Raw genomic sequence first — 22,979 nt, 5'->3', positions numbered from 1 at the left:
TGTTAAGACAAGTGCACATTGCGGTCCTATGTTTCTTGATGTAATCATGAACTTAACCTAAAAGGTTTTCTTAAGCGTACCTTTGGTCATTTCGTTACTTGTGATGTCTTCTTGCCATGTCTGTATCAGAACGGTTCTCTAATGGTACTCCAGCTGTAATTGTAATAAAAAGACCAAAATTAGCTAATATCCTTACGATAAAGAAGTCGCTCATTTGCGCAAGCGCCACAATCTCTGATCAAGCAATAAGAATATGAAGTCTGACATTTATTTTGACTATATTAAGACATTTGAATTTGAGCCCAATGTATTAAACACTTGTGTGACGCTGTTTTGTAAAAATGAATGGGTTCGTTAATGCTTTTGCTACTCAGTCTGAAATTTTACAGTTTTTGAAAGACCTCCCTCATCTTGATTACATCCGAAGTGCTAAATGCCTCACCACTTGTTTAGTTTCACAAGCTCTTTAACTTTTTAGAGTCAATTTGTACCTAGCATGATGTTTTATTTTTCTACGCAAATCCGTGTGTTAGCAATGACTTCAGCAAAGATTCTACTATAACTTGGCTAGCATTAGTCCTTTACGACAACAGAAGTCCAAACACGATAAAATACAAAAGATCTTGTGAATAGTGTTCCCAGATTCCTTCAGTCTGACTCACTGGGACAGGACTACCTTTTGCAGTGATATACAGGGATATTATCCTGAATATTAATTAATAAGATCTTGGAACATTGATTCAAATTGATCGACATCATTCGAGTCTTCTGTTGTAACGTGTCAATGCACCGCATATGGTAAAATTAACCCTTTGTGCGCATTGCAGACCTATATTTACACTTTATATTTTTCATGAAATTTATTATTCGGCATTCTCAATCTTACCTGTGGTCCTTTACTAAAAGATTCTACTTGGCTTGGCTTGTCAAATTCATAATGGTACATCGCCTGAAATTTAAAATATAAAAACAAATCATAAATATGCCAATATCGTACACTGAACCACAAGTCCACAAGCTATTCTTAGCTTTTTGAGACGCTACGCTGCTTGAATTTACTATCAAACAACCTTTTCTGAAATCTTAGCGGAAAGTAAATGAAGTTAATAGCTAAATTACTTAAAGATCTCGCCATTATCTCTAATCCATTCAGTTGCAATCCATGTGTTTAAAGATTTTAGGCAAAGTGGAAAAGTCACTGCCATCATTGCCACTCTAACTATGCAGTCTAAACGGATGTTATGTCGTTGGCTTGCAGGATATTGCTTGAAACTATGACGTATAACATAAATGTAGAGCCTCAGATATTCCTCAGTCGATGAATCATTTGGTTATGGACTTAGATATCCCTCATAGACACATGTACATATTGTGTACCTGTTTTATCGTAAGTCACTGCAAACCTTACCTTTGCGTAAATCTTTGCGGGTGGTTTCTCCAAGCCATGCCAAAGTGTTTTTAAACGGTGCTTCACCTAAGAAGGAGAAAAACAATGCTGAAATGAATAAATGTAATTATTTATTTAACGTTTCCATTACTAGCTTATAAACGCGAACCGAAAAAAATGGTAACGCTCATCCATGGTTGAACGAAGTCTTCCATATGATTTCGGTGCCAAATGACCGCCCACCAACTGAACACTTTACATCAAATAGACTTCGGGAAATCGATGCTCCTTCTTTTGACATCTTACCACAATTTTTCATAATATTACTAATTTTTGGAAGCTTTTCTTTTTTTTCAATTTCGTAGAAGAATTTTCTTGTTCGCTTAACTCAAGGAACAACGTCGTCGACAAGTTTCAACAGAACAAATGTAACGATTTACCCTGCAAATGGAAGTTCTTGACAAATTTCACTTTCACCGTTTTAAACTTGCTTTCACATTTAATACTATAGTTTGCGAGTGATATACTCACATTTAATACTTCAGTTTGTTGCGAGTATAATACTTTTTACATGTGGCAGCTTACTCTTATTTCGTTCTCACAATGTCTCAGTGATTAACTGCTCTCACCTCATTTTTCACTCTCGGAGGCTGAATACACTCGGTAGTGAGTTCTTGTCCGTCTCGATTCTTCAGATGGAACATATTCGGCAATTCCCCTTATGTTGAGGACTTTCATGGCGCTGTCGTCGATTTGTCAACAATTTATCTTCTGCGGAGAAAGGCAACGGTCTCCGCCACGAGGTACCGAAGAACAAAATGCAAATAAGCTGAAGCTGCACGATCGTGGAAAAATCACACCTCAAGATTTGCATGTGATGAGGTCCATGGCGAGGTCCCTTAGTTGAATTAATTTGACTAAACTGTTTCCCACAACATATTTTCTCTTGATTTTCCTTACCTTTTCTTAGATGGTAAAATTAATGGCTTGGTATAGAAGCTCATGAAAACTCAAATAACAATTTTGGGTTGAATACTTGGAATCCTTTTTTTTTTTTCAATCGTGTCACTCGTAACCCTGCTAAAGCAATTTGATTTTCTTCTTCCAGGACTAGGAATGGAGCAGTCACGAAACGGCCACTGAACGAAAGCTTATGTCCCGCTTTTGAAGGCTGTTTATTATCACTTCCATTATCCATTACATTCTGAGCTATCTGTACTTTGTCGTCGTTTATATGGTCCTGTTGCCAGCATGGGCTTCAGTGCTGTGAGGTTTAACAAAAGTGACATATGCTATAAGACACGAAAAGACATGCTAAATCTAAAGACCTGGAATTAACAGAAAACTTCCCTCAGCGGGGACAGCTGCTCCGCCCGGCCACACCAGACACCATGTGTAGCGATTACTCGCTATATGTACGCTGATAACTCTGACAGTGAGAAGGAAATGGCTCATTTCTGAGGTACACGGGGTTCAGGGGATTATCTTCGCTTTCGAGGCAAGATTACACTGAGATAATCGAGACCACACGCAGAATCCTTGAGGAGGCTGCTAATGATGATACAGTAATTACATAGCCAGGAGTCGTGCTACTCGAGTCGTGTTACTCTCGGGATCTAGAGAGCTTAAATGTCCCCTTCAAATGAACAGTGAACAAAATCAGTCAAGCGATCATTTCAAGGTTGAGGGGCACTTGAAAGCAGAGTTTAAGAGGAATAAACTTGTATTAACATTTTTATAAAACTCTTATAAGCCACTAAGTGTCTTATGAGACTGCCAGGTCTGGGAGTGACAGAAAAAATGATCTTGTTCCTCGTACCTTGTTCAAACTCAGTAGCTGTTACGACGCCAAGAATAATAATGAACTATCAGTACGCATATGCTAGACGTAAAAGCCAATTTCGCTGAACTATTGACATTGGAAGGGATGAAATTTAGGGCCTAATATCTTGAAACGAGTGCGCTTTCTGTCTCAGTTTAGGTTATCTTTGGGGGTACATTCCTGGGGTTGGGTGGAGCACTATTCCGGAGGCTCTGCCCTCCCCCCCCCCCCCCCCCACCCCCGCGCTTTATTCTGGGAAATAATTACATCGATGTATAATAAGGTACAGGAAACTGAGAGAGTCAATATAATCTAGTAGAGAAAGAATGTTTCTCTCTTATCTAAGACCGATATGATACACTCCTAGAATTTGCGGGCAAAGACAAGAACACCGGCCCCTAATAGGGGACTACAGCAAGTTTTTGGAGTCACGGTATCAGATAAAATCTCATAACTCAAGTGCCAGCAACGGGCAGGTTTATAGATTCAAAGAGGAGCAAAATAAAAATTACAATGAGAGGAAAAGAGGAAAGAATATAATCATTTCAACGTATCCAGTTCCTGCCCCTTGGAAGCGTTCAGTAAAGGTCACTCGGGTCTGTAGCCTCAATCGGTCTGTTACGATTCGGTCACTTCTCGCCGGCCGATGTGTTATTCCTCTTCACTTGATTTTATGAATAAAACAATACCCTTTTTGAACTTGCCGTTGGCTTGTCCATGTTTGCTTTCCTTATCGCCGCGTGATAATTATCACGCTTTATTTTTTACCTCTGTGGAATGCTGGATAAACTGTCATCATTTGCGCAGATTTCACTCTGATTTTAATCAAAACGCGGGACAGCTTACAGAAAATATCCCTCAACGCCGAGTTCATTGTCGCCTCGCGATTTTCTGACCGTGTTAAAAACGTCCGTTTGTCGTTTCGTGAGTAACGAAACGATATTGCCTCGAGCCTCGGAGAGAAAAGCTGCTGCGATCTTACGGATAAACCCATTGCAGTAAGTCCATGATCGCTTTTCGAATAACCCTGCGCTAGGATATGGGGGTGTGTTGGAGGTAGTTCTAGAAAGGTTTCGTGTCTGCGATGACCTTTAATTGTCGGCACCTAGACTTAGTGATATTTTACGTTTTTTTTTTTTTTCATTCGTTTTCCTAATGGATAAACAAAGGTCTAGCCTTTTCAAAAACAGGAAATGCTTATTTAGAAGTCCGTTAAGCGTTGAAGAAGTGTTTGAAACCTAAGAGTGGTTTCCGGTTAGTGTTAAAGTGTCCCTGACGTAAGTCATGTGGCTTGTTTGCTTTCAGTAGATTTGCACCTCTGTTTCGGACCAATAGGCCTATCGAAGAACCGCTATCAAGTCCGTTGCTGTTGTCTGCAGTTTCATCATTGAAGGTTAGTCATAAAACAAGTAAACAAGTAAGTCATTGGCCTTTTATTCTGCTATACCAAGGTCAGACTCAACTCCCGTGGACCCGCTGACAGTTTCTACAAGTAATTTTGCTGTGTGGTCGGTTATCCCACGGGATTATAGCCCGCTGGATGAATAACTGATCACAAGGTTCCTTTCCCTCACGATTACCAAGCAATATAGCGAGAACAGAAACTAGGAACAATGAAAAACAACCAATTTGCTTTCCCTCATCTAGAAACAACTGAATGAGTGTACTGAAAAATTGGGAGCGTGCGGTTCACGTTTGCACTTTATCCGACGGCAATTCTGGAGAAGAAACACTGACTGCTCAGTAATAGCTGCTAATAGGAACACATTATCTCTGCCTTAACTGTAACAGCATTTTAGCCATGATAGAACCGATGTGATGCAAACGATAAGAGACTAGGTACCATACCTACAATTAAATTTAATTAAACGAGTGATCGATCTTTGTGGCTTCAAATACTAGAGTGGAAACTTCTTTGATAAATGCTCGACTCATGTCAGTTCTGGCAAGCCGATAAACAAGCCACAAATCGCCAAGTTTCCAATGATAATTTTTTTCACAACAGAAAATCCGTCTGTGGATAAGATACACCTTAATTTAAGGCAACTAATTAAATTTTGTTTTTCGTTTGCCAAAGACAAAACCATAATATAAGGGTTGTGGTTAATATCATTAGTATTCTTTTTATATCGTATCAGCTCATAACATTCTCGACTTATTTACAGCGAAAACACTTCTCACTATAAAATGATCCGATTAACTGATTACGTGAAGTTATTTTGTCGCTGGATACTGTTCGTGCAAAGCACGGACAGTTTGTACACTAAATACACCACGCAAAGTCGTAGAATGCAATCTAGAGACTGACAATTACAGAATTCAAAATATCGGTCTTAATTAACGTTGGCTTCAAACTCGCTCTCAGACATGTATTTGTTTCGACCCTTGTGGGAGGGCTATTTAGCCACGCTGGTCTTGACATACTGTGTAATTATATAAAGATGTTATTTGCCAAAAAGAAAAAATCCTGTCAGCCTTCTCCACCTTATAGCTCCTCTTAAACTGTAAACTGGCATAGAAAAACTCCTTAAAAATTAATACTGAAGAATAACTGAACAACCCCTCTACCAAGCCCAACCAGTTACAGTGAAAATGAAACCCTCTATAACATGGTCTATCAAAGCGTATTCTTCAGCCCTTGCACAGTTTCTCTGCTCTCTAACAGTGCAATGATCGGAACAGAACTCCGCCATTAAGGGCCCCCGTTACAGCGATCACATTCAGTCCCAATCTCTTGTAATTGACACTCTTCGTTATATCAGGGTTAAAATTCAACTATCTTCATATATGTTCAGGACTGTACCACACTGTTACGACTTAGGCGAACAGTCGGATCAAGGAAAGACATCGTTAGTCAAAAATATTCGCTTATGAAAGCAGACGAAACTCCAGATAACAAATATTCCTGTTGGATGTTAATCGAGTTGGGGTTTGACTAAAAAGCTAATTGTCTCGGCTGAATCGAAAGTTGTCTTTCCTAATTCCGATGTTATATTGCGAAATGCCACCAAGTATTCAAGTAAATCAGATATAACCTGAAAAGAATTTACCGAGCAGAAAAGAATATGTATTTTGATATGAAGGTACAGGAATATATGATGATAGAAGTGGGCTTACAGTTCATAGATGTCAATTTGTGACAGGATGTAAAGAAATCCAAATTGACATTCTGGTGAAATTTTGTATCTACCACTCGTTGTTTTTTCACTTTATTTAAAGTTTCTTTGCTATCACCTCTTTTGGCTTTATTGTTTTCTTTCTATTGTAAGTTTTATAGCAAGCTGGGAGCCATATATAGTTATTAAAACGCAATGTTTCATTGGACCATCAACCGGGGCACCTCTCAGTAGTGTGGTGCACTAAAGGTTCCTTCGGCGCAGTTCCAAGCGATGATTAAACGAAATTTTGTGTTATTGATGATGGCAATTTGTTTTGGATTGTCACTGCAGCAGACAATAGCTTTTAGTGTTTTTCAATTTGGATTATATTACCAAAAAAACAGGGGATTTATCAACACTGGAAACTGAATACTTTTGTCAGTAACTTAGAACTAGTTTATCACAACTACGCAAATGATATTCTGAACTGCGCTGTGATCTTGAGCAATTTGTTTTGTTATTATTGGCTGTGAAGTGTGAACTCTTTTGTTTCAAGTTTATCTCCGTTATTTACACTCCATTAACACTCCACCGAGCTGATTAGATTGTAAGGTAAAGGCTAGGTCAGGGTTACAGGTAAAGCGTAACAGTGGAAATTCACCGTGGCACGTTTCTTCACGTTGATCCAGCTGGAAAACATCTATTATTGTCTGCAACGGTCTGCATTCTTCTCCTCGGAAAACCAAGATAAAACCAAGGTAAGTGATTTCGCTTAGTTGTGATGGAAATGAAAGACGTAGTTATAGAAGAAGAGCTTATTATAGATTAAGAAATTTAAGAACGCAGTTCAACTTTTGTTTGGGTTTAACTTGCAAACGAACTAAAAATTATGAACGTTTTAAAAGAACGAACGAAGATGATGGTTTCAAGACAAAGGAAGAACGGATATTTATAACTGGTGGCATATTGGAGATTTATCAGCATCAAAAGTATAAAAATATCCCAAATGCAATCGATCCAGCAAACAGAACCTTTCGTAATTACTTGAAAACATTTGAATACTGTCTGCCGCTTTTAAAGTCTGACGAGCTAAAAAAAACTCGACACAGCTCACAGAGAAACCAAACAGTGTAGTCTGTTCTTAAAGTGCAAATCTTTTGTGCCAAAGAAAGTCACTTCATGGCTGGATGCGAGAGATTGTCTCCTTATCAGTGCAAAGTGGTGGTGGAAAGCGCAGAACTGACAGCGTCTCGACTGCATATGGGTGGGTGTTAGGGGCGTGGCCAGGTTTTTGAAATGTTGTAGGCCTGGCTAGCTGACCCGCATTCAAGGCGGAGTTTGGGGCTATGCTCCCCGAGACATTTTACAGACAGGCAACTTCGCAAATGGTTTCTCTTTCTCACTTTTATGTGTATTTCGAAAACACGTAAATTCAGTAACCAACACAGAATAGACCAATTTTCTCATTGCTAAATAAATGCACTTGTCCTTGACGGTACATTGACCGACCCATGCATGGGTTCCCTGTGATCTGGCCAGCTTACAAGACTCTAGAGTTTTCACTTTCGTCAGATGAGCGTTGATGCTATCGAGATATGGAACGATAATTAAGAGATTTGCAAAGCTGAAAGACACTTGCCTCTATTTCTAAACAGACCTTAAGGCTGCTTCAGCCGCTTTGAAAATTCTACAAAACACTAGTGGGAAAATAAAATTTGCAAACCCGCTCCTATGGACCTACAGGCTAGATACACCCTTAAAAGTGGTATCACTAATCATGTTAGGTTTCATTAAATTTTGATTGCGCCTGTTATATAGTTAGTCTAAACACCCAGACGAGAATGCGACTAGAATTGTTTTATCCTTTGTACCAGAGAGTATAACAAAAGTTGCTAGCAACATTTCAGCTTCGATGCCTTCCAAGGTTGCAGTCATAAATTAAGAGGCCTTTCTTCTGTTCTTCATTTTGTGATGACTCTGTGATATATGTATGTGAAAAATAAATTTAGTTCAGTTCGATGACTTTTTTTAAAACTTACCACGCTCTCAGCTAACCATTACATTTGCGAAGCATCTCGCTTTTTTCATTTGGGTAAAGAGAAACGGAAGGCCAATCAGATGAAATCGTTCGATCCACAACAGGTCATTGCAAAAGTTAGACAGATTAAGTTTAAGGGATAAACCAATATACAGACACGACAAGTACCTTAGTCTTTTCAATCTCTCACCAAGAGCCTCTCTTCTAAAGGAGCAAGGGACCCTGGGTACAACAGTTCTTTGTTTTTCTCTTTTGATGATCTTGTAACATAGAAATTACTCATTAAAACCTTCTCTTAACCTATTTTGATTCTCTGACCGACTGCAACCGTTACCTAACATGGGAGAAGCGTGAGAAAAAGAGGCTGACAAGCGCGTTCCACTCACGCCCTGTCGTGCTCGTGTGTGGAACATGCAATTCGTTCTGCTAAAACTCGGAAAGGCCGAAAACTTCGTGAATTGTTCAGGTTTACGAGAATAATCGACTGGATGTAACTATCAGTGTTATTGATGTTAACAAGTTCTCCAAATACAAATTCGACCAGGACTGAGAGGACGCACATGAAAACCAGCTAAAACCGATGTGGCTTCCTCTTTACAGTATTGTAATTGTATTCAAACACAGTTCAAATGAAATGGTGAAAGCAAAAATCTCCGAAGCGGAGAATTTTGAGAATTTTCATTTATTCATTTATTACACTTTTGTTTTGGTAAACGATACTTCCCAGCCGATCTTAACTTCAATTCTTGAACCGCTGTTTCTTGATCTTTAATTTGTCTGGGGTCATTGTTGGTAACACGACTAGCTGAGAAAAAAGACTGCTCTTTGAGGACATTGTCTACTCATGGGAAAAAAAACATAAAGAATTATAATGCCTTGTTTTAAATTTAATTAAATATCTAGAAAAACCTCTACTTAGTACAAATCGCAAAGCTACCGTATGCCACGGAAAATTGTAAAATTCTTTAACAATTGGATCATGAACTAACCGAGTTCTGTTTAGGTATTTTATTTTTAGCACCGAAATTACGACCTTACGGGCAGAGATACGGAAATTTAACATTATCAGATAACGCATTTACAGAACGGAGATTGCACCATTCCATTGTTTACCCTGCCAAAAAAAACTCTGATGATCGTAATTACTTGGCAACGATCGTGTATAATTCCGCATATTGTGCTAACAAATGGTTCTTTTAAGACTTGTTCATCACTGACTGTGTGAAGTTTTTATGTAAATGTCGGCATTTTTTTGTCTCGGTGTTTAGTGAGTATAGACTTATTTCGTCTTGAACTCGTTTTTGCCTTAAATTTGGTGTTCCACGGCCTGACTCGCTGTCACATGTGTTAACAGACTTGAGAATTTCGAGACGGAAAAACGGAAAAACAACATTAGTGCGGTCAATAAATCGACGTATTACAACTAGCTTAAACTGCGAATTACATCATGTTTGTCGTACACTAAACCACAACAATAGAAATAGTCCTCACAGTTTGGCATCCAAAACTTTCGCATATTCCGACTAAGTCAGCAACTTTTGAACGAATTGACGGATTACATCTTGCTTAAACCGCGAATTACATCATCTTTGTTGTGCACTAAGCCACGATAGAAATAGTCCTCACAGTTTGGCATCTATAAACACTTTCGCATATATATTCAACTGAGTCAGCAACTTTTGAATATCGTTAAGGAAGTTCATAGCTTGCTTAGTGTTGAGAAATACAGCGCTGATTACAGAAGAAAAACAAACTATGGTAAGTTTCAAACGGCTGACATCACAGTGATCGAATAGACGAGGTCACGGCTATGATTAACATCGGCTTTCTCCTGACAAATCAAGCTATTTTTAAGCGGATAGGTGGTGAGAATTAAGAGAATCATTGGCAAAAGAAACAATGTCTTGATTTCCGCCAAATTCTCAGTAGTATCGATAAAAGAATTGTAGAGCATTCAGTATAGGCAACAGAAAATAGTAACTAAGATTTTGATTTTGGGATTAATTAAACAGATAGTCATATTAGCATTCACCTTTCGTTGAATGCAGTACATTGTATTCAAGGCTCGCAAGTTGGACCGACCCAGCAGGTAATGAGGGAGGGCTGGGTGGAAAATATTTTGTTCATTTTCACACTGAATAAAAACTGAAATATTTGTTGAAAAAATTCTTAGCATTTTTCCTTTGCTGTCGTCGTTGAGATATACTATGTAAGAAATTACATTTCTTTGCCAGTAAGGCTTTCAATATTGATCTGCAACTGTAGACGAAACATCTCACTCCGACAACCAATCTCGGGCCAGTTGTAACCAAAAGAGCTTCGCTGAAAACACTTCACGAAACCAGTTTTACGACCCTGTACCTGTTGGGACAGAAAATATTACTGTAGTCGATACCTCGAAAGAGATAATCCGATTTCGGAACGGACATTGTTGTATGTCTGACCCCTAAGCATGCTAATAGGTCATTTGATTTTCAATCAAGTTCGTTGAAAAACACGTCGATCTACTGGAACGAGCATAGAACAGGCAAGAAAAAAACGTTTAAATTCTAAAACTGCCCAACTGACCATCATCGCGAGAGGTAGATTTTTATCAAGCTTTCAACAGTGACAAATCAGTTTTAGCTAATGCTATCGATTGAGAGTTTGAAATAGTGATAGCCATATACCTCTTTTCTAATTGGCGGAAGCGCTCTCGGGGATATCTGGAGTTATTCCTAAATTGCAGATTTAGTTACGGCTGGATTGGGACACACCAGCCTGGGAGAGTTTTGGATTCTTTCTTTCGAAATTCTCCGTCAGCTGAAGCCTGGTTGTTCGTAGCTGCTAGTAGAGATTTGCAACAAGCGCTCGGAGGAATTTATAAAAGGGTAAGAGCATTTAATCCATGGCTTGCATAAAAGTAATCACAAATCAGGGATTCGGCGTTAGACTTACGATTTTGTGAGTACCAAGTCTGGGAAAATGTACCAAAAAAAAATTTCATACCACGATTACTAAATCTCGCAGCAACCACAACAAGCATCAAATGATCTTACTGTAAATAATTTAAGCTGCTGTTTTATGGTGAATGAATGACTATCAGTGTGGGTTTTGGTGATAAACATTTTTTTAAGACGTAATTTTTCGCGCCATAAGGAAAATCATCTAAGCTCCGGAGGCTGTACTCGTTACATATCACTTGGCTTGCATTCCTTTGTTCTGTTCCTCTGATTTTTAGAGCTTATGTTGTGTGAAAAACTCTTAACAGAAACTTGCGCAAATTACTGCCTGACAATCTCAATTTTTATCTAAACAAGTACTTACACTCATATCTTTTGCTCGTCGATGTGTTATATACGTATTGAAAGATGATTTGTATAGCCTAAATTCCCAAGAAAAGCATATCCTTTTTTTAATTTGACTTACAGTCCAAAAAACGTTTGAGTGCCGCTAACTGCACTGCTGCATACCGTTCCCGTCGCAGAGCGCATTTTTAATTCAAGATTCTCGTGGTTTCCAAAGTAAATCAACTGTGACTAATTCGCATTCGGATCTGAAATAGTTACATGCAAGATTCATTTTGGATAAAAATACAATCATATTTGTTTCGGGACTTGTTAGGACTAATGAGACTCCCAGCCTTTTTACCACTACTACTGCTGTCCATATGCCTTCATATTTGAATTTTCCATATAGGTATCTCCAACTTGTAGTTATTGCCACCTTTCTAAAAACGTTCGAGTCAGCTTTTGGCTCTTGGAACCTTTTCTCTACAGTAGAGCTATAAACTTGTCGTAATATCAGTGGATATCGTCAATTATCACAGTATGACTCCTATTGATATTAAAAGGCTCGATTGTTTCCGAAATGTTGGTGTCTAACTTATTAATTAAGGCACTTGTAAACAATGTTTGAACTATTCAGTGTGCATCTTGGCCTTTCTTAAGCGAGCGTAACCTCCCGAGAGGAAACTGACCTATCCAACTGATTCGAATCGAAACTTAGTAGCGACACAGGACACTCGCTGGTTAGACAGTTTACTCCAGATCTATAAATGCGTTAATTGCTCTTTCGTGAGTCTATGAAGAGTCCACGAACGTCTGTACAGCGAACAAAAGAATCATCGAATGCGCAAAGCTGTAAAAATCGTTATTTGACGAAATTCAAACCAAATATTTGCTTTGAATATATACTGCTTCGTTCCACCCTGCTGATGGCTATGAGTTGTAATCGAGGGATATGTATTCGAGTGTACTCTTGTTCGTTAGACTACGAAATTGAGAATGGAACAAAACAAACGTACAAGTGCATGACCGCTTTTGTGAGCGGACACGCAAAATGGGGTCAAAAGGTACAAGCTAGTTCAGACTCTCTGAAATCTGTGTATTCAGCGGACAGCAGGTTACAGTTGTTACCTGAAAAGACAGTTTACTTAATCGTAGAACTAAAATGTTAAACTTATGCTATTTGGTGATCTCGGGTGGCATTTGTCCTCTTAGACTTAACAAGTGACGGAACAAATTGTCTTCTCCACCGGGTGGACACTTTCTGTTAAGCCTATTTTTTTTGCCCGTTGGCGCCTGTTTATATTTATAAATTTTTTTGCAGGTTTATGGTATGTTGTCAGAAGACAGGGAAGGAGTAAAAAACTCGACTGTCTGACACAGTTCTAGGCGTCTTTTACCTAACACTGATTTCAAAGCACTGTTCAGTTATCATGATCATCATTGAGAGCTCGCTGATATCAATATATGTTTCTAAACAATGTTAAGTTCACTGAACTTAACATTGAGTGCCATAGTTTTTTCAATCAGCTAAAACTTAGTACTGTAGCGCAGAGCTGACTTCCACTTAGACTTCCATCAGTAAGCTAAGAAGGATAAGGAAATGACTCGCCGGAAAACATTGCGAGCAGTCTTTTACTGATTTTATAGATCGGTTGTGCTTAGTTTTACTTGTTAAACATCATGGGTTTATTACATCTTCATGGCTTGATGGTTCGAAATTACCGAGCTTCCTGCGTCTGATACAGTCCACAAAAATATCAGTGAAGTATTCGAAAACGCTAGAAGAGAAAACCCAGCGATCTATATCAGATGAAGCCAAAATGCAATAATTAGATAGTCTGGGCGGCAGCCAAAAGAGAGTGAGACACTGCAACGGCGAATGTAGAGACAGGAACCAAAATAGCCTTTACTTGCAAGGGATATTATAGTTTGTTCTCTGTGCGTGAAGCTTCATTTTGAGTTGATACGTTCAAATCTTTAAGCATAAACTATTTCGCAGAGTCTCCCGAGACAAAAACAGAGCATTCCAACACGAACGAAACCAAAGTGAGGGAAACAAATCAAGATAAGGTTGATCAAAACAAAAAAGCCGTGGGATATTTTCTTTGTTATGTGATTTGTAATTAAGAAAAATTGCTGACCTTAGCAGTTAAAAGAATCCGTTTTGACCTGGACTGATTTTATTTGTTTCGTTCAAAAACGGAGAGTTATTTCTACAGCGAAGGAAACAAAATGGCCGACGTGTAATGTACTCGAAAGGAAGTCGTGAAATCATTTATGTTTTCTTTTCTTCTGACATGTGTGGGTTTGTTCTGTGTGGCTTAGCTAGCATTTCGCTTACTCGTTACCATAGCAGTATATTCAAGCTTTGATCGAGAATCCTTCCATCTGCCGTTAGCCAAAATCCACAACGATGGCAACAAAATGACTGCACTACATCTGGTATAAGGGATCTCTTGAAGTCTTCCGTGTTTTCTCAAATGTAATGTGGTTTAGTATGTTTTGTTTAATCACTTTAAGACAGTTGTCTATTGGAAATGGCTGTGGTTTCATCTTAGGTTTTAAACAAAGCAATTCGCAATGTTAAGTTGTGTTTTTTTGTTGGGTGGTCCAAATTAGATTGTAAAAAAGAGAGGTACATTTTCTTCTCCAATATATCCGAAAGTACTGCCGGCTAAGCGGAGCACTTTGTCTACAAAGAGCTAAGAATATGAAAATAGCTACATTCATGTTGTTTTTCCTCCATATGTCCTATTTTAATATGTCGCATGATAACTTTATTATTGCTTTGCAATAGTCATTTATTAGATTCGTTTCAGATTCTTTATGTGAAAGCTACAGCTCCATGTTGTTCTTCACTGTGTCAATTTCTTTGCATTTCTTTATTCGGCGGTTTGAAAAATTGTTTAAAAAATGAGCTAACTTTCAGAAATCTTTTGCCACACCCTTTATAGTTTCTCAACCATTTTTAACTGTTTTCAAGTAATTTCTCAGGCCCTTGATTCTGTGCCCCGCGCTAAACCCAGCCGGCTTGTTATCGGTATTGCCAAGGCAGAAAACCATTGAGATAAATCGATATAACATTGTATTTAGCGTGACCTTTGCACACACGAGCAGTTATCAAACGGTGCACGTTTGGTATATTATTCTATTCAGGGAAAAGAGGCTATTTTGGTAGTTCAGCCTATCAAGGGACATTAAGAGAAGCGTGATCTTGTTAACTGCAAACCTGTGTTCCGCAGCACTTAATGTCGTGATTGGAGCTGCGTCGATAGAGATCAGATTATCATCTGCCAATGAGCTTCTTATGCCCATAAAAATATTGAACATAAAGATATCGCATAAATAGACAACAAAGTACTTAAGATTTTGTTACATATAACTGCAGTGCTCAGTTCCGGAGTATAGGTCTTTCAAATTAAGAGGATTTATCGCTTTGAACATGCTATCAAAGGTTTCCGCCCTTTAGGGACAGGTTTCTAACTGTGGTCAGCATTTAGATCACGGCCGGGATAACGGAGAAAACTGCTAAAAACGAGTTTACCTCAAACTGAGAGATTAATGCTCCTTGCTGGTAACTGGCCTTGCATTTGGTAAGTTCGTGATACTCAATAAGCAGTATAACTTTATTTTAACAGTGAAGTTCATCCTCTGGACTTATATTTTCACCTTGCTTCTTCTTGCCAATTCAAGCTGCACACCGCACATGGCCTCTGGGAAGCTTTCAAAAGTTTAAAGTTAGTTACGATAATTTTTTGATACATCAAGGCAATACGATTGATTATTTACTGCATTCTCGTTACTATTCCATTTCATCAAGTATTGGCATTGTAAGGAGAAGTAGGATGACGATTACACCTGGAAGGAAGAGTTAAACATTTTTGGCCGACTACCGCCAATGAAAGCACACGTTGCCCTGAGTGGGCTAAATCGGTTTAGAATCTTCTTGAACAGATCACCGAATGACTCAATTGAAAGAGGATCCGCCCTCGCCTTTATGCGATTAGCCGGAAACAAGCAAACAAGCAAAAAACATGTTATTTGGGTTTGATACAGTAGTAAGGCTTATCAACGCGACAAAGCATTAAATGCCGTTTGCAAGAAAATGCCAGTCGCGGTCGAGATTATTATTTCATAGGCTGGTTGGCGTTAGCCGTCCTGTTCGAGTGATGCGATTAGTTTTTCCGCAGGATATGGCAAATTGTGAATTCAACGGTGTCATTATATAAATAATCGACTTAGTAAAGCTACAAAATTATATCGCGCGCACGGCTTCCACTTAGTTCGCCGTGAACCGGGCTCTTCCAGGTACTAAACTGAACAGGGGTCTCTGTAGAGATAGATGCCGATCAAAATTGCTCGGCTCATACGGCTTACACTGACAAACCATGACTAGCTATTACTACTGAATCCTTCAATTTGCAAGTATTTCTCTCCTTCACTGGTATGTACCTTTTTCAACTGTTTAATCGCATACGGCAATATTGTACGTTTTGCAAGGTGTCAATGTAGGTTTCATGAGGCACAGCAGTCAAACTCGGTGGAATTTTTATTACGTACATGTACCGTATTATTATTTTTTTTTTCAATGAATAAGAACTTAAATATGTGTTATTGAACCAGCGCGAGGTCCGTATTGAGGAAATATTGAGCGCGACTAAGGAGGACATCGATCGGAGCCAAGGAGTTTAAAGTTTCAGTCTTCTTTAGTCCAACTTATAGGCGCTGTCTCAGACCTCCCATTCTGATACCTAGACAAGAGCACGGCATTCAAATATCTCTAACAAACCATTTATAGGTGTTGTGGTTAGTTACATACATGGAAAAGAGGTTGCAATGCATATAATAAAGAAATAGACTTTGGACTTGGAAAAGTTCATTTACATCGATACCAGAGCAATGAACGATTCATAGTATTTCATAGTTCTATCGTTACCAAGACCCAAGTTCATTTGACAAAGGAATTGAACTGGTCATTTTGTAGTTTGCAAACAACATGTACTGTTTTCATGTGAATGGCCACACAATAGGGTTTCGACCAGACTTACAAGCTAGAACCACCTTCAAAAGCACAATGAACAGTACCACATGAAAGTGCTGCTCAAAAGCTTTAATTTGAGTGGTCTCACACTAGGGTTTCACCCAGACAGAAAGCCGTCATGATGTGTCTATGGTACAAAACCTGGTTGAGATTCCAGTCGAGATTCCTTTAATTCCAGTTTTAACAATATTAAGTATAATGAAATGACAACTTGTGTAATAAGGAGGGGTCGATCCTTGAAGCCCCATGTCAGTGTTTGAATTTGTAATGTCACAGTGAAAATTAGTGAAAGTAAAAAGTTAAAAACTACTTTCACAAAAATGCTATAAATTGTCGTTGGTCCAAACAACAGCTTCCAAGGACAGAACCTTCAACTTCTTTCTCTTAGAATCTGCTTCGGCCCAGCAGTATTTTAACTTCCTACAGTAAGATATGCCAGATTATTGACTGGTGAGCTGGTAAATAGCTCATGTCTAACTGAATTTAGCACACCCATTAAGAGCCTCCTGCGTTAATACTGGGAGCCCCAATATTTACATCTTAGTGCCCTTAGGGCGCCTCCCTTGTTTTTAGCCCGTAGCTTTTGTACCCTTTGGGACTGTCATAGCTGACCTAGTGCCAAATAGTTAAATTCGATTACATCAATGCTGTTTTCGGCTCAGAGCCTGAGGTCCTGAAACCGGTTTCTGCTTCTAAATCTAACACGTTCTGGCAAGAATCCTGTCCAAGCTAGTATTACGTCTGGATTTGCAACTTTCGTCACGCTGACGTCATGTCGCCCCACTTTATTCCCTCCTTAATATCCTGTGGTATATCACAATCAAAACAGAACTACTCGGTAGTTCAGTTATTTTGACCTGTACAGCAACCCGCGTCATTGAAGCATACGTTTCTGTGTTCTTAAGCTGAAGAGAGACACAACCAAGTTTTAGACACCTTCACAATTGGTTCCACACTGGACAAATCGACGATTGGTAAGTGAGAGAGCTACAGGGATGCTGTGAAGACAGATCATAAGGAGTTATTTGAGTAATTTGTTGGGTTGGGTCTTCTCCTACGTAGGTCAATTGATTATATAAGCTGCATGTATTTTACCAGCGTGGACAAATTGCACCAGTTTCCAAATAACAGTCGAAGCATCGATTCTTTTCAAATCCTAGTCAGGTTTGTTACATCAGAGATAGTGAAGTACCAAGTACTCTTACAATGATTCCGGCTCTATTTGCAAACGAAATAGCGGGGGGAAGAGAGTGAAGAATGGGGAGACAAAAAGGTCTACGCATCTAGACACTTAGCGAATTGCATTCAGTTGCTCTGCGTTCAAAAGAGTGGACACTTTAAGACCGCCCTGTACTGCCTCAAACAGTCAGCATAATTTATCACATGAAGGTGCATTCAATATTAAACAGCTTATATTTGAATGGTCACACATTCGGGTGTCATCCATAGTTGTAACAGTTACAATCGCTGTTTTACTGTGACCTTGTGCAACATAACACACGTACTGTACAATAGCTTTCACTAGAATGTTCCACGGTTTCCCTGCAGGATTTCCCCGGCTGCACAGCGCGGTTTGACACCAACTGTGACCCTGTTAACAGTAATTAATTTAATAGAGTGTCACTGTAGGATCTTCTTTTGGTAAGTTGCCACAGAGCTGTTGTCCTCTGTAGACATGTCGTAGAACGAAACCATTTCAATTTAGCTTTCTTGAGCCTGGGGACTACCTTGCCTCGCAATGTTCCGTGTGTGCAGCACGGTTTGTTTACAGTACTCAAGCTTTAAAACTATTGTTCCCGAGCCCTCAGACGTCCGTCTGTTTCCTCTCTTTTGTCTCCTGGATGAAAATCAATGGTTTGATTGTAAAGAGGATTAGTGGTTTAATCTATGACGGACGTGAGCTCTGCTAAGCTAGCCTGAAATAACTTTATGACTTTGAAATGTTACTGTTGAAAGCTAGAAACAAACACAAAGAAACTCTGCCTGTTGCACCAGTTGAAGCTAAAGAACTCGATCAACTGAAACAGGTCACCTTACATGAATAAGACTTCAAAGTTAGCACACTGTTTGCAGTAATTCTCTTCAGATTTATTTGTTTTCCTTTTTCAGCATCACTTTTGGAATCTTTGCCAAAATAGGCTTTCAGGAAAGCTATTCAAAGTCGAAGAATGTGACAATCATTTCTGCCCTTCCAGAGCTAAGATTGAACTTTTAATTCTCTGCATCGATTGTTTACACAAACAGTTTCGTATTGCCCATTCTAAGAATCAACTGGAACAAAGGCAATATCCCTTAGTCGTAGTGTCCTGCGATTTTCCAAAAGGTGCATGATTGCACAAAAAGGATAGAGCAACAAAAGTCAAAACATTTAGCCATAGGTTGATTATTCATCTACGTATTCTCTCCGCTATAATGTACTGAAAAATTCGTTGTTGATAATTCTCGGTAATTAGATGATTATCAGGCGATAGGTTCCTTTTCAACTGACCAGCTTTGCTTTTTGACTGGCAGCTGTCCTTGGCAACAAGTCTGAGGTAGCAAGTCACGTTCCTCGCAACTCCTACATTCTTTGTCTTGACTTCTCTTAAGATGCCTGTCACGTTTCTAAGAGGGCGCTAAATCAAACAGCGGAAAGGGGTTGGGGGTTGGGGGGGGGGGGGGGATGTGAGACAACTTTGTCCCCAAGACAAAGGAAAAAGTTCCCTGGAGATGAAGATTAAGGGGTCCTGGTTAGAGAAACCATGGTATACAAGAAGACAATTCCTGTAACGCGGCGATAAATATTTCACGGTCAGTTGAAACCGTACTTGTGGAATGGAAAGCTTGACTGGATTGCTATGCTAAGAAAGTGACTGAACTGTTTTTAATATTAGGGAATTTGGTCTGCGATTATCGTATTAGAGGCTCCTTTCTGAAGAGGATAATCCCGTGAATCTGTTACATCAGAGTGATTTTAGGAAAGCTATCATAAAGCAACACCGGATCACGATATACATCAAAAACTCAACTGGACATTTCTTTTTCTTTTCACAGCTAGACCAATAACGACGACGACGACAACAACAACAACTAGCTTTATTTGCATGACCATAAATACATACAATGTTGCAAAAGCTTTTGTAAACTAAAACTAAAATAGGAATGATTTTCGTGAAAAAATATAAAGGTCATGATACAGCAATCAAATTATCGCTTTGATTTGAAAGAAAAAAATGCGCAAATCAAAGCAAGACGAAATGAATTTTGCTAACTGAATATTAACATAATGATTTGGAGAAGTCATAAGTTCGCAGACGGCTTGTAACAACAAAGATTGATGGGGTCTTTACCTTTCAAAATTTTGAAGTTAAGCATATGGTTTCCAGCTTAGCTATATTTAGAGACAAAATGGCTTTTTTCCTACGAAGCGGAGGCGTTAAAATCATCAAACAAATTAACAAGCTTGCTGATAATTCTCTCATTGGTTATTACTGAATTGACAGCGGAAATGGCACTTAGAGCCATCGTCAAACCAATAACGAGTTCCAGACTGACGAAGGGGCCGTTCCTTCAACAATCCATGTACCGGCACCAAGGCCCTGTCCAAACTACGGCGAAGAAATTTGAAAACGGAGGTTTTCACTATATAAAAACGCGGCTTTAATTCCACGGTTAGGCCTGCCGTCCACACTATTAAATCCGTCACGAAAACGGAGCTTTTGGAAACGCTCTTCAAACCGGAGGAATTTGAAAACGTCAGCTATACGTGTAAGTCCGTGGTTTTAGTGTGGACGGAAAACAGTTTGAAAACGGAGCTTTTCGAAAACGATAACATTGCGATAATAGTGTGATTTCCCCGCCCGAGCCACGTTTTCCTCAACCACAAATCCAAAATGACCTCCATGTTATTGTTGCGTTTTCAAATTCCTCCGGCGTAGCGTGGACGGAAAACATTTGATGCGTTTTCGGAGTGAAATCTCCGTTTTCAAATTTCTCCGTTGCAGTGTGGACGCGGCCTTAACCTTATTCATACCTGAATTGGTCTTCTGGGACCAGGAGGGGGCGAGCTTTTGAGGCCCTCGCGCTGAATCTTTAAGAGTTTTCAAACAATCACAATGAAAATGGATGATTTGAAAACGTCTAAAAATATTTCCTTTAGTCCCGTAACATAAAACGATGACTTCGTGTAACGTTAAGTCGATGTCATTATTTCTGAACCACCGCCATCTTGATTTTCATGATTTTTGCAAAACATTAGAAAACCAACAAAAATGACTAAAAAATTGTTAAAAATGTTAAAGAACGCTCATGTTGTCTAAAAAATTTAAATAAATAAAAGATTCTGGAAGGAAGTTAAAATTTCAGAAAATTGAAAAGTTCAAAAACATGTCTGCAAAAATACAGTTCTCTAATTATGAGCATTCAAAGTTGGCGAGGGCCTCAAAAGGTCTCCACGGACAAAATTGCCACAAAGATTACTTTGCGGTAAATACATTTTCATACAAATTAACTTAAAACGAAACAAAAACAAGATTCATGTCGACGCGACAGAAAACTGGTTTAGCTGAGTACAATCCAGTTTTGACCGTTCTTAAACCGTTTTGTCCAATTGTTTCTTTTGTGCGTTATAGGTTTAAAACCATTGCATATAGAATTTACAGTGAATTATGTAACTAAAGCGCTCGACCTAAACCTCTGAAGATCTCTTTGTTAATAACATTCCGTCAAATGAAGACATGGCTGATCATAGCAGTTATACACGCAACTTATAAAGCAGTCGTGAAATTAAAGCCTGAAAAAAAGATTAGGCTTGAACGGGATACGAAATCACGAGCTCTGCGATACCGGTGCAATCACTACCAACTGAGCTATCAAACCAACCTTGGGAGCTGGTCACGTTGTAAGTTCGTAAGACATCATGTCTTCATATCTTTCTCCGCAGTTCAAATATATGATCTTTCATATATTTACTCGCATTCCGTCAAATATTGCTTTACTGGTTTTGAATTCGACAGGCAGGAAATTAAATCCTGTTCTCGATGATTTATGATTTGCATTCCTTTATGGAAAAACCTATAACCCAATCTGGATTAGTCAAGACCCGGAGAAATACCAGCTGTAATCTTTTTTAATTAAACTTGCTCTCAGAGGTTTTTTTTTTTTTTTAAAAAAGGGTTTACATTTACTTAAAGCAAATCTAACTGTGCTGTTCAAAGGCAAGTTTCAAGTTTACAGGTATGTAATTTGTTAACATATTCTTGTACGGGTTCAGATACGGGAGGCAAATATTCCAAAAGGGAACACTATAAAAGTCCCATACTAAATTGTTTCATTTCAGTAAACATTTATTTCAAGGTCATGCTGGGTGCAACCAAGAGACAGTGAAGTCCGGTGAACTGTAAATGAATTTGCACAGCTCATGATTAACCAGAATATAGCAAGAGAATCAAATCTCTGAATCCGATAAACCAGATTTTGCAAAAAGTGGGAGTTATTGGGTATGATCCGTTCCATGCTCTAATGTTGGAATCCTATGGCTAGATGTCCTAGTTGTCAAGGCAAAGTAGCTAAATTACGTATGACACAAACCTCGTAAGCTTTTGACAAAATACGAGAATCTTTCAAATTTATAGTTTCAAACGATTTCAGTGCTAATCTTGTCAAAGACTTTCAGTTGACAAAATTTTACTGGGGGACTCCGGGATACAGGATGGCAAATCAATTTTAGTTGTATGATTACTTTAAAGTAGTTGGTAAATTATATACGATAAGGTTCATTAAACTTGAGTCAACTCTTGTCATTAGGGGAGTATTCACTTAGAGTCTCAGCTAATTTAGTTTAAAATTTCGTCAAGCTGTAAGAAAGATAAGCATCTCCAGGCGTGAATAGAATTCCGTTCGAGACAGGACGAAACGTCAAGATCCCTCAGAGTTACAGAATATTTGCCCATAAAATAGTCTCGACTTTTTTGCGACGCAAATGAAATTGAACACTATTGATTTGATCATTATGGAATGCAGAAAGTCTGATAAGTCAAGGAATGACACAAAAGAATTTTCATCCCCTTTGATTACGTTGTCTGCAAATATGGTGATTCCCTTGGAATAGAAAAACATCATGTAAAACTCGTTGGAAACGAAATTCCTCCTACGTGCTCAATTAATAGAAGAAAGTCTCGCTAACCCTAATACCTTAATTTCTTTCTTGGCGCAGAACAGGGCCGTAAATGCGCCAAAAACGTTAAGGATAGAATCTTGAACTTTTCTAAGGAGATATATTACTGGGTCATAGATCTTTTATTGTTTCTTCTTTATACCTTGTACCTTGTGTCGTAAGATAGATTA

The 22,979-nt window shown here is 38.8% G+C and overlaps 1 protein-coding gene and 1 long non-coding RNA gene across 3 annotated transcripts in view; one reads left to right on the top strand and one right to left on the bottom strand.

Moving 5' to 3' along the window:
* Positions 1-77: 77 nt before the first annotated feature.
* LOC149102694 (uncharacterized) lies at positions 78-1,505 on the bottom strand. The gene is made up of 3 exons (XR_016201847.1): positions 1,409-1,505; positions 887-949; positions 78-153 (listed from the first exon to the last, which is right to left on the bottom strand). It is a non-coding gene; the product is annotated as an uncharacterized LOC149102694 (long non-coding RNA).
* A 2,999-nt stretch (positions 1,506-4,504) lies between these two features.
* The window catches only part of LOC110046650 (uncharacterized), a 45,677-nt gene continuing 27,202 nt past the window's right edge, over positions 4,505-22,979 (top strand). Inside the window, exon 1 of one of the 2 annotated variants that reach the window (XM_089273868.1) lies at positions 4,505-4,602. The gene's annotated coding sequence lies outside the window, so the exon portion shown is untranslated. Of the gene's footprint in view, positions 4,603-17,510; positions 17,630-22,979 lie in introns of those variants that run through there. The other variant, XM_089273867.1, reaches the window with a different exon arrangement.

This window comes from Orbicella faveolata, unplaced genomic scaffold, assembly GCF_042242905.1.
Source record: "Orbicella faveolata isolate gen_17 unplaced genomic scaffold, um_ofav_v1 contig_35, whole genome shotgun sequence".
Classification (NCBI taxonomy): Eukaryota; Metazoa; Cnidaria; class Anthozoa; order Scleractinia; family Merulinidae; genus Orbicella; species Orbicella faveolata.
Note: the sequence above shows the minus strand (reverse complement) of the source record. Positions and strands in the feature narration are given on the sequence as shown.